This window comes from Lactuca virosa, chromosome 4, assembly GCF_052849685.1.
Source record: "Lactuca virosa cultivar CGN04683 chromosome 4, Lactuca_virosa_CGN04683_v6, whole genome shotgun sequence".
Classification (NCBI taxonomy): Eukaryota; Viridiplantae; Streptophyta; class Magnoliopsida; order Asterales; family Asteraceae; genus Lactuca; species Lactuca virosa.
This window is the reverse complement of record NC_136429.1, coordinates 499,024,654-499,036,053: the sequence shown is the minus strand read 5'-3', so window position 1 is coordinate 499,036,053 and position 11,400 is coordinate 499,024,654. Positions and strand designations below refer to the sequence as shown.

General features: G+C 41.5%; 1 non-coding gene across 1 annotated transcript; it reads right to left on the bottom strand.

Annotated features, from left to right (window-relative positions):
• Positions 1 to 7,749: 7,749 nt before the first annotated feature.
• LOC145110211 (small nucleolar RNA R71) lies at positions 7,750 to 7,856 on the bottom strand. The gene has a single exon (XR_013709592.1). It is a non-coding gene; the product is annotated as a small nucleolar RNA R71 (small nucleolar RNA).
• Positions 7,857 to 11,400: the final 3,544 nt, after the last annotated feature.

Here is an 11,400-nt window from a genome sequence, read left to right as displayed (position 1 = left end):
CATCTGCTCCATATGAAATCTGAAGTTTCGAGATGGTCTGTCTCCCTGACAGACTACCCACATCGAATCATTATCGATCTGATTCTATAAGAAAACCAGCCTAAATAAAATACTTTCCACCCGAAATACCTTGAGGCTTCCAAAAGGATAAAATCACTGGTCAACTGCAGCTACCAAATAACAAGCAATTCCACACACGGACCCCAAATCACTGAAGTCGCCCCAACTCCTCTTGCTGCCATATAACTACTTTCCTGAAGAACAACCGGGACCTCCCTGGTCCCAACTTGTCTGCCAACTGTCCAGAATACCGGACATCTACCCGGCTGCTGAGCCAGAAACACAAGCACAATAGTCCCACATGATCTCCAAAGGATACCTCGTCTGACAATAACCGACCTACTTATACAACCACTCATGGCTCCTTCCATCCATTTGATCCATCCGATCATGATCGGCTGACAACCTGTCGCCACCGAATCCAACGCCAGAGGTGAATGCTACCAGGATAACTGTAGTCTTACATCATACCTAGTCTCCTTCGACTTACCTTTCCCTGATCCCAATTATGTTGTGACCTACTCATAACCTTGCGAACTGGTCTGCCCTGGCCTAAGTCTTCTGAACGAATATGTGGATGCTACGGCTACACCCGCAGACTTACAGCACTTCCCACAATATCTGACCACTTGTGAATGCTACGGCTACCCCCGTAGTCTTAGAACACTTCCGCCCTAAAACCAACACAACCCAATCACTTGCCCCTAACTTATCAATTCGAATCGCATACAGAGTCGAGCACACACTCTACTGAACACCCAAACTGAACTCAATCCATGACCGGAATCCCCAACTTGTTTCCCCCAAATTCTGCTATCAATCACCAATGAGACGCGATTCATATGCTGGGTAATTTTACCGAGCCCCAACTCGGACAACCCTCAAACCAAACAATCACTTTGAGACACCATATTCCTTGTTGGGGATGAGAAACTCATCTCGATCTCATACCTGCTCCTGACTTGAATACCTATGTGATTCTCCCCTACTTAGATTCGACTAAGTCTGCTTGGCACATGAAAATTAAAGGATTCTCAATCCTTCTTACGTCCCAATGATCAATTTGCTGACGAACGGGGCTTACCAAACTAGTGTACCATAAGTAATCCTTCCCAGAATGACTCATCTTCTGAAAACCAGTTAGCATCTTCTGGATCCCAACCACATCAATGACTTCAAATGCTTAAAATGATATCACCCTCAGATCTTGCTGTCCAAAGGACGGATGGTCTAACCGAAACCTCAGCAACAATTCTCTCTTCCCTCTGCAATCCCGGTTATTCTTCCAAACACAAATACTCGGCTACTGAAAACTAGTCATAACTTCCTTGTACAAACCCCTAAACCAATCCTGACCATACTCAAAATGACACTCAAATACTGGAAAATCCGCGATATGTCAGGAGATGACCCTGTACTACTCCACCCAAAATCTGATGGCATAAAACTCTTCTTGAAGGTGCGTATAACTCAACCACAACAAGAGACAACGACCAACGTTACGCCTATTTATGTTGATGAAAAATAACCGCTACTGAATACAGGTAACGTTGGTGGGGAGGAAAAATGGTACATACCTCACACCCTTGCCTACAGGAGTTCTGATCTCCCTTGTATGACCCTGCAAAGTAGGGTCCCTCCCTGCTGGGCTCCGGCTCTACTCTCTCGTCCATTGGTGATCCTTAAAATAGCCGGAGCGGATGCGCTCACCGCTCCTCTCTGATCATCAAACGATCGACCTTCTTGTCACCCTTATGATCGCAACAATATAATGGGCTTGCCTCCTGTAGACAATCCTGCTGTCGTGACCAATCATGCTACACCAGTAGCAACCTAACCCCTGGAGCGACAAACCCCATCGTATGGTTCCCCGCACGTACTGCATTGACTCCGGCCCTAGTGGTCTCTCAAATGTTGTCCCACATCTTGGGTCTCTTCCCAAGACCTTCCACTAAATGCACATGCCCCAAACCTTCCCGCTCAAGGTACTCCAAAACGATCTGTTGCCTTCGGGCTCTGGGACCCATATCATTCAGGGTCTCACACCCTGACCCACTCACTAGCTCGATCGTCACGGCTACACTGCAATAGTTGGAGCAATCTCTGCTCTAAACCGGGCTACAAACTATCCTGAGACTTGGTCTCCAATCCTGAATGTGCAATAGATCACACAATGCTTGCTTCCTGATCCAAGGAGAACTCAAAATCCTGGCAGTCCTTCCACTAACTAGCTCACCACCGGAGCTGGGACCAAACCCTGGTCCTACCCATACGTGCTCATCCTCATTCTGTAAAGCAACTATTCTCACGATCAAGGCATAACCAAGAATTCTCCTTCCCGTAAGCTTCTCAGATTCTCCAAGACTCTTACCGATTCGAGTATGGATCCTGTGCTTTCAGTAGTACGAGCCCAATACTACCTTCCACACCTATCCATACTTTCCTCAGCAATCCTCCCGAATCCTCTAAGTCACTTACTCCATCGGTATACTAAATGTTTGCTAAACAACAAGACGATCTCTACCGTAGCACCTCCTAGGCTTTCCTAGGTTCCCAACCTCACCCTTCCCTCAGCTGCTAAAAGATTCCCATTAATGTCAACTAGATACCTTATGAATATAGCCACATGTAGCCGAGATCAGATAATCCTTCAAGTAAAATACTCATCCCTAGAACAGTTGGACTCATACAAGAGCTGCGCAATAGGGTCAAGTCCATCACTCTGAGATTATCCATTCTGTGCTACATGTGACTTAGCATATTCACTTAATAGCTAACTCACATTAATAAGAGTCCTACAAAGCACAAAGCAAGCAACATTCAGGTAATCGGTAAATCTAACCAGCATACACTAAACAAGTCAGTCTATCCACACATACAATCTACAAGCAGGTAACACCTGTCACTAATCTCATCCTAGGCTTACCCTAGGGTAGTCTCCGTCCCATGAACTATTATCAAACATTCGGCTCACATACCACCACTCATGTTGTCCACATCCATCCATCCTCGTTGTCGGCTGCCTTATGCATGCAAAACATACACAGAACAAGATCTAATAGACTGTCGAATAATAGACTTTACCCTAAGACCACAGTAAATAAGGTCAAATCAGCTATTCTAAGGCTATAAGATCCTAACCGTATACAATTTTCAAAACATACACATTGCAGTTACAAATACCAATTATCATTCTCATTCCAGCATGACATCCAATATCCTCATGGCTACAAGCACCACATATCAGGCCAACCTATTGCTGACTACACAGCACTAGCATGCAAGTCTACCTGCTCATACAACATATACAGGCATCTCCCCTAGCCCTAACTAGCATGCGATTCACAGATTCATAATCAAACCATAACAGATAACAAATGTGGGTATTCTGGGGAAACTTACTCGAGCTAGGATGATTGCATGCACCACACCCTTTCTTGTCTTAAAAATTCTTTACTTAAAACATTTTTCCTTTTGAAACTTAACAGATCCCCAGTTTGAGTTCAGACACACCCGAAAGTATGTCCGAATCCATCAAACCAAGGGTAAAATTTTTGTTTTTAATATAGCTAAAATATTTATACCATTTATTCCAAACATTTCGATTCATCATTATGTAAAACATTTATCAGAGTTTATCCCAAAATCATTCATTGCGGAAATCATAGGTGTGTGCAATGCGATCAATCCGAGCTCTTCTTTTCCAAACCAATGATACCTGAAACAATAAACTGTAAACCGTAAACACGAAGCTTAGTGAATCCCCCAGAGCATACCCCACAAACAATCCACATAACACATATTATATTAGCTGTAAAAGCTATCTCTACCACATAAGCCATGCATACAAACATATAAGGATGTCATGGGCTTGTCCCCATGGTCTTACTCCAGGATGCCATGGGCTCCCCACATGGTCTTACACCTAAGTGCCATGGGCTCTCCCATGGTCTTTAATAGGAAAGCCATGGGCTCTCCACATGGTCTTATACCCAGGTGCCATGGGCTCCCCCATGGTCTTCCATGAAAGTATCATAAAGACAACTAGCATACCACATAATCACTAGCATACCACCTATACATGCATACCAGACATATCAGTAGCGAATGTACAATAAATACTACTACATAATAAGAAAGCCATGGGCTCTCCACATGGTCTTACATCCAAGTGTCATGGGCTCTCCCATGGTCTTCCATACATACATACCATATATACCACTAACATACTTCCTAGCTGATACCAACTAACAAGTCACATAATACAATCTTAGCTAGGATACTACATATCATAAAATGGGCCGGCCTTGGTGCCTTAGACCCATTGGTATGGTGAGAAGACTCACCTCGAATACAGAAGCTTCCTGAACAAAATCCTTAGCTGCTACCCTGTCCACTTCCCGAGCTGACAACACTGATCAATTAATATACCCAATTAGCAAGTGGGCCCCAATACCATAATCCTTAATCCATGCACGGGGTAAAATGACCATTCTACCCCTGGCCCAGTATGATCCAAACTAAGGCCCAATCCCCAAACAAAAGCCCAACACCAGATAGGCTTTCCAAGCCCACTAGTGGCCCACTAATGGCCCAATTTGCTAAATTGGGCCCAATCCCTCTAATGGGTATTACCTTAAGCCCAAACATATTCTTGGCCCAAAACATCTGACTTTTGATGGTCCACTAGGGTCCAAAGGCCCAAAGTCAACTGCCTGGCCCAACCCGAGGCCCAAAACAGTCCAAGCCCACAACTGATGAGTACGCGGGGCGTGCTCCCTTGTACGCTAAGCGTACTAGCTGAAGGTGTTGTACGCTGCACGTACCTGCATTTACGCCCAGCGTACTCCTTTGTTAAGCTACTTTTTCATTAAGTGCTTAATACTCCATTCCAGCAGCTACAATTACAGATCCAAGTCCTCTTCGACATCTTAATCCATAAAGTCGAATGCTTTAAGCCTTTGCATGGCTTAATGAACCCCAAACACCAAAGATGAATTCCTAAAGGTCAAAATCACTCCCAAAATGTATCAAAACTTCTTAATACCTTAAGACCTCAGTCCAAACTCCCAGATATGATCTCAAGGGACCTCTTAAGTCATAAAGTTTCCAACTTTTTGACTTAGCATAACTCAATGGGGTCCAAATCAAAACCCTAAGTCCTAAACTTCATTAAATGACCACTAAATCATGCATGGAAGGTTTATACCCATCAAGATCCAAACTTTGTGACTCTATAACCTCAATAAGGACCAAATATAGAGCTTCAAAGGTTCTGGAGTAACTTCTACTCACAAGAACCACCACAAAGGGACCAAAACCATAACCAAAAACCACCTAGCTAGATCTACATGAAAGAGTTGTCAAGGTTGAGACTTTATACCTCCAAAAGCTTGCAAAGTTGATGAAGGTTCTTGATATGTGCATAATTAGTCATATATTTTGTATAGAATTTTAATACTTTCTGGCTAATTTGTTGCAATTATGGAGCAAAAGATGCTTATTTACGTTTAAATTATATTTTTAGTTCAAAAGAAGTGCTCAGAAGCAAAAGGAAGCAGGAGAAGCTATTGGGAGCCTGGGAATCAAAGAAAGAAGAAAAGAGCCAAAAACCAAGAAGGACTCGGCGAGTCAGTCCCTGGACTCGACGAGTCGCGTCTAATCTATAAAAAGAGGCTTTTAGATCGATACCCGGTTTTTCTAAGAAACCCTTGGAGGATACTTTTCGATTGAAGGATTGCTGGAGCGTAGGAAATCAAGGATTCAAGTCTACATTCAATCTTAAGGAATATTAAGGAAAAAATCAAGTTTACTCTTACCCAATCTCTTGTCTAAACCATGTTTTTATTAGTAGATTTCGTTTATGACTTTGATTTTCCTGTAATCATGAGCTAAGACTATTTTCTTCTGTTTAGGAAAGACAAAGTTTGTGATTATATGTTGATTTTATGATTCGGATTATTCTTATTTGGTGATTTGTTTTGCTAAGCTTGTTAAAGACCCTTATGTGTTAATTATGACTATCTTCTGTTAATTAACCTGTAATTAAGTTGCATGACCATCTCTTAATTGCTAATCTCATATGATTTATGTGAAAACATTGTTATATGCCTAGGAATAGCGAACGTGAAACTAGGGTTAATAGAGAATATGAAAATTAACGTGTGAGCTTGTGTGACGAACCATCAACAAGAGGTTAATTGAAGGACCAATTTAGTTAACCATTACAAGTCTTACTTGACCCGAATAAATAAACTAGGAAATTCATTAATTTAGACAACTGGCCACTGCTTAGATTAATTTGTTTTCTAAGGACTAGTAATAGCGAACGCGAACCTAATCACCTTAATCGGTAGCCAAAGAAGAATTAATCCATTGCACTTTTCATAAAATAAACCATAGGATCAAATGAGTCAAACCTAAACAGAAGTCTCTTTTACCATTGAATTTAGTTGATTTTTACTCTCTAGCTGTTATTTGTTTTGTTTGAGTTTTAGCTAGATATTTAAGTTTTCTAGTCTTGCAAAACTAGAGAAAACTCCTTCTTTTATTATTTGTTTTTAGATAGTATTAGTAGTTAATTTAAAATTTACCGTTCCGTGAGTTCGATACCCTGCTTACTAAAAACTATACCACCAATTGACAGGTACACTGCCTATTGTGTGTCAAATTTACATTAGAAAAGTAGGATTAAAACTAGTTGGCTTAACACACATCAAGTTTTTGGCACCGTTGCCGGGGAACGGTTCTTAAATGAAATTTGATTACTAGTGTTATCGATCCTTTGTGTGAGATCCTTCTTGCACAAAGTTACTGCTTTAGTAAATTAGTTATTAGGATAAATTTGAAATTTTTATGTTTTAGGATTTTTGATTATTTTTTTTTCTGTTTTAGCCTTGAACTCGCCGAGTGCATTTGAAGCTACTCGGCGAGTCCATAGCTGATTTCCAGTTTCATTTTTAATTCAACTTTTGTTCTTTTTACGTGTGTTTTTTTTGTTTTGTTTGCAGTTCGTATATGACCAGAGGAGGAGGCACACCTTTGATTCCACCTCTTGAAGACCTGGAAGCAACCTTGAAGAAAAACAAAGGCAAAACAGTAGGAGAAACCGCAACATCAAAGAATTCGCCATTGAAGAATCTAAAGTCTGTTTTTAGTAAGAAAAAGGACAAGAAAGTGGGTGAATCCAGCAACTTTTCAGAGGCGGACGAAGACCCGAACAAAGACGATATCGTGTACGAATCCGAAAAAGAAGAAAGAGAATCCGAAGGAGGAAGCGACATAGAGGGCGAACTAGCTAACACCATGGCTAACATCGATGAAGTTCCCATGGGAGAATGGAAGAAAAGGATGCGTGACGACACCGGCCCGGGGCTTGTACAACCCGCGATTCCCACAACTGCCACCTTTGAACTCAAAGTCCACATACTAGCACAACTTAAGGAGATTCCATTCTACGGGAAAGATCACGAGGACACATACAAACAATTAGATGAGGTCAGTGACATAGCCGACTACTTCAACGTCCCCAATGTGGCTCGCGACACCGTTCTGCTTCGTATGCTACCAGTCACGTTTAAGGGAGCTGCGAAAGACTGGCTCAAATCACTCCCTCCAAGATCCATTACCACTTGGGCCAAGATGAAGGAAGAATTCATTGATCAAGTTTGCCATCCTTCTAAGATAGCCAAGTTGAAGAAAGCCATAGCAAACTTTGAGCAACAAGCTGGAGAGTCCTTATACGAGGCGTGGGAGAGATACAAAGGTTTACTAAGGAATTGCCCACATCATGATCTTAATAGCCAACAAGAAGTCTCCATTTTCTATGATGGAGTGAATGTGACCACAAGACAACTTCTTGACTCGCAAGGACCGCTCACGAAGAAAGCACCCCCGGTGATAAAGCAACTAATTGAAGAATTCTCTAAACACTCTAGAGAATATCATAACCCAATGAATGAACTAATTCGGGGGGTGGTGAATTCTATTACTGATGATATGGCAGCAATGATGGCAAAGTTGGAAAGCATGGATCGAAGAATGACTAAGATGGACCAATCCATCCCTGCCATTAGAGTGGGCTGTGAAAACTGTAGAGGGCCTCACCTTACTAAAGACTGCGACCTTGACGAGAACGGGAACCGGAAAGTACAAGTGTGCTACTCAAGTGGTGATAGGTACGATGACAATTGGCGAAAACCCAAGAAGGAATGGCTCCCGTATGATGAGTACAAAAAGTCAAAGGAGGAAAAGTACAAACAAAAAGATAGGGGCTTCTATCAAAAGGAGGAACCGGTGCAAGAAAAGAAATCTGATTTTGAAGACATGCTCACGAGATTTGCAGCTGCATCCGAAAAGAGACAAAATGATGCTGCAATAAAAGAACAACGAAATATGTTAAGGGAGCATCAAACAATGATGATAGATCAACAAGCCATGCTTAGGAATCAACAAGCATCTATTCTGAACATTGAAAAACAACTTCGCCAACTTGCACTACAAATAAAAGATAGACAACTGGGTGGACTTCGTAGTAATACCGAAAATAATCCGAGAGGTGCACATATAAATATCGTGACGACTAGGAGTGGAAAGATTATTACTCCTCTGATCCCCATTCAGAAAAAAGATCCAAAACTGGTGGAAGAAGAGGCAGAAAGGCAGAAATCACTGAAACCCGACACGACTCGCCGAGTCGAAGACACGGACTCGACGAGTCCACCACCTGAATTGAAAAAGGAGCCTCCTGTTAAACCTTATCAACCTCCATTACCTTTTCCAGGCCGAGCTAGACAAGATAAGCATGATGTTGATTATAAAAAGTTCCTGGAACACATCAAAGTCCTTCAAATTAATATGCCCTTCATCGAGGCGGTTGCACAAATGCCCAAGTATGCCAAATTCTTAAAGGAACTCCTCACAAATAGAAAGAAGATGGAAGAAGTAAAGGAGGTAGTTCTCAATGAAAATTGTTCAGCCGCGATGTTGAACAAAGTGCCTAAGAAGAGAGGTAACCCGGGTAGTTTGACATTGCCTTGTCAATTCGTAAATTTGGCAACTATACATGCATTAGCGGATTCGGGGGCGAGTGTAAATCTCATGCCATATTCGTTCTTCAAGAAATTAAACCTTCCGGAGCCAAGGGCAATTCGAATGGCAATACACTTAGCTAATAAAACGGTGACATTTCCAAGGGGAATATGCGAGGACCTATTGGTAAAAGTTGATAAGTTCGTGTTTCCAGCGGACTTTATAGTACTAGACATGGAAGCGGATCCTCAAGTCTTGATCATACTTGGAAGACCTTTCCTCAACACCGCGAGTGCTATAGTAGATATGCGAGATTCCAAGCTCACCCTTAGGGTGGGGGACGAATCAGTTACATTTGGGGTTGATCAAGCAATGAAGCATGCAAGGTTTAGTGATGATACGACATTCTCCGTAGATATGTTGGACGAACTAAAAGAAGATTGGAAAGAAGACAGGTCGAGCAACTCCACCATTACTTTTGAAGAAGATTTTGATGCTGAAAGGGACCTGAAAGAGATAGAGAGACTGCTAAAAGAGGCCGACTATAATAATTTAATCATAAGTGCAGAACGCTCAACTCGCCGAGTCGACACCCCAGACTCGACGAGTCCATACGGGAAATCGCGATCGGATGACGAATTTACCCTGGACTCGACGTGTCCCCTATCTCAACTCGCCGTGTCCAGTGTGAAAAACATAAAAACAGATCTCAAAACTCTACCTGATCATTTGGAATATGCATTTCTTGAAGATGGTGATCAAAAACCAGTAATTATAGCTTCTGACCTCTCCAAATCTGAAAAAGAAGAGTTAGTCCATGTCTTAAAGAAGAGAAAGAATGTTATTGCATGGAATATCACCGATATCAAAGGAATAAGCCCCTCTTATTTCTCTCACAATATCAACCTGGAAGAAGGAGCAAAGCCGGTAGTGCAACATCAAAGGCGATTGACAAACGAGAGGAACAAGCTTATTCCGACCCGAACGGTAACCGGTTGGCGGGTGTGCATCGATTATCGAAAGCTAAACGATGTCACTCGTAAAGACCATTTCCCTTAACTTTTATAGATCAAATGCTTGAAAGATTATCCGGCCATAGCTATTACTGTTTCCTGGACGGATTTTCGGGTTACTTTCAAATACCCATAGACCCAATTGACCAAGAAAAGACTACTTTTAGTTGCCCAAGTGGGAATTTTGCCTATCGTCGCATGCCTTTTGGGTTATGCAATGCACCTGCGACTTTTCAAAGATGCATGATGGAAATATTCCACGACATGGTGGAAAATTTTATGGAAGTATTTATGGACGATTTTTCTGTTTTCGGATCTTCATTTCATGATTGTCTTGCTAACCTTGACTTGATGCTGCTAGGTGTGAAAAAACCGATTTATTTCTCAATTGGGAAAAATGTCACTTTATGGTTAAAGAGGGTATAGTCTTGGGTCAAAATGTATCCAAAGCGGGAATTGAGGTGGATCGGGCAAAAATTGATACAATTGCTAAATTACCTCCACCAACTAATGTAAAGGGCATTAGGAGTTTTTTAGGTTACGCGGGTTTTTACCGCCGTTTTATAAAAGATTTTTCTAAAATAACTAGACCTCTAACTCAATTACTTTTAAAAGATGCACCATTTAATTTTACTAAAGAGTGTCTAGAGGCTTTTGAAATTTTGAAAGAAAAATTGACTAATGCCCCGATCATTATTGCCCCGAATTGGAAATTGCCTTTTGAAATAATGTGTGACGCAAGCGACTTTGCATTAGGAGCCGTACTTGGCCAAAGGGTTGATAAGCACTTTCGACCCATATATTATGCAAGCAAGACTTTGAATCCGGCCCAAGAAAATTACACCACAACCGAAAAAGAATTATTAGCCGTGGTGTATGCTTTTGACAAATTCCGCCCTTATCTTATTTTATCTAAAACCACTCTATTTACTGAACACTCTGCTATTAAGTACTTGTTTGCTAAACAGGATGCGAAGCCTAGATTGATTCGATGGGTACTTTTATTACAAGAATATGACATCGAGATCAAGGATAAAAAGGGAATGGAGAATGTTGCGACTGATCATCTTTCTAGATTAGAAAATCCAGAAAGGGAAGATGAAGACAACATGGATATTGGAGATAGCTTCCCGGAATAATATTTGATGATGATTGTGGATGAAGACCCATGGTATGCAGATATTGCAAATTACTTGGCTGGCAATTACCTTCCAAAAGGCCTTACCCATCGACAAAAGAAGAAATTATTTTCCGAAATTAAATATTATTTTTGGGATGAGCCTTATCTTTTTTGAAG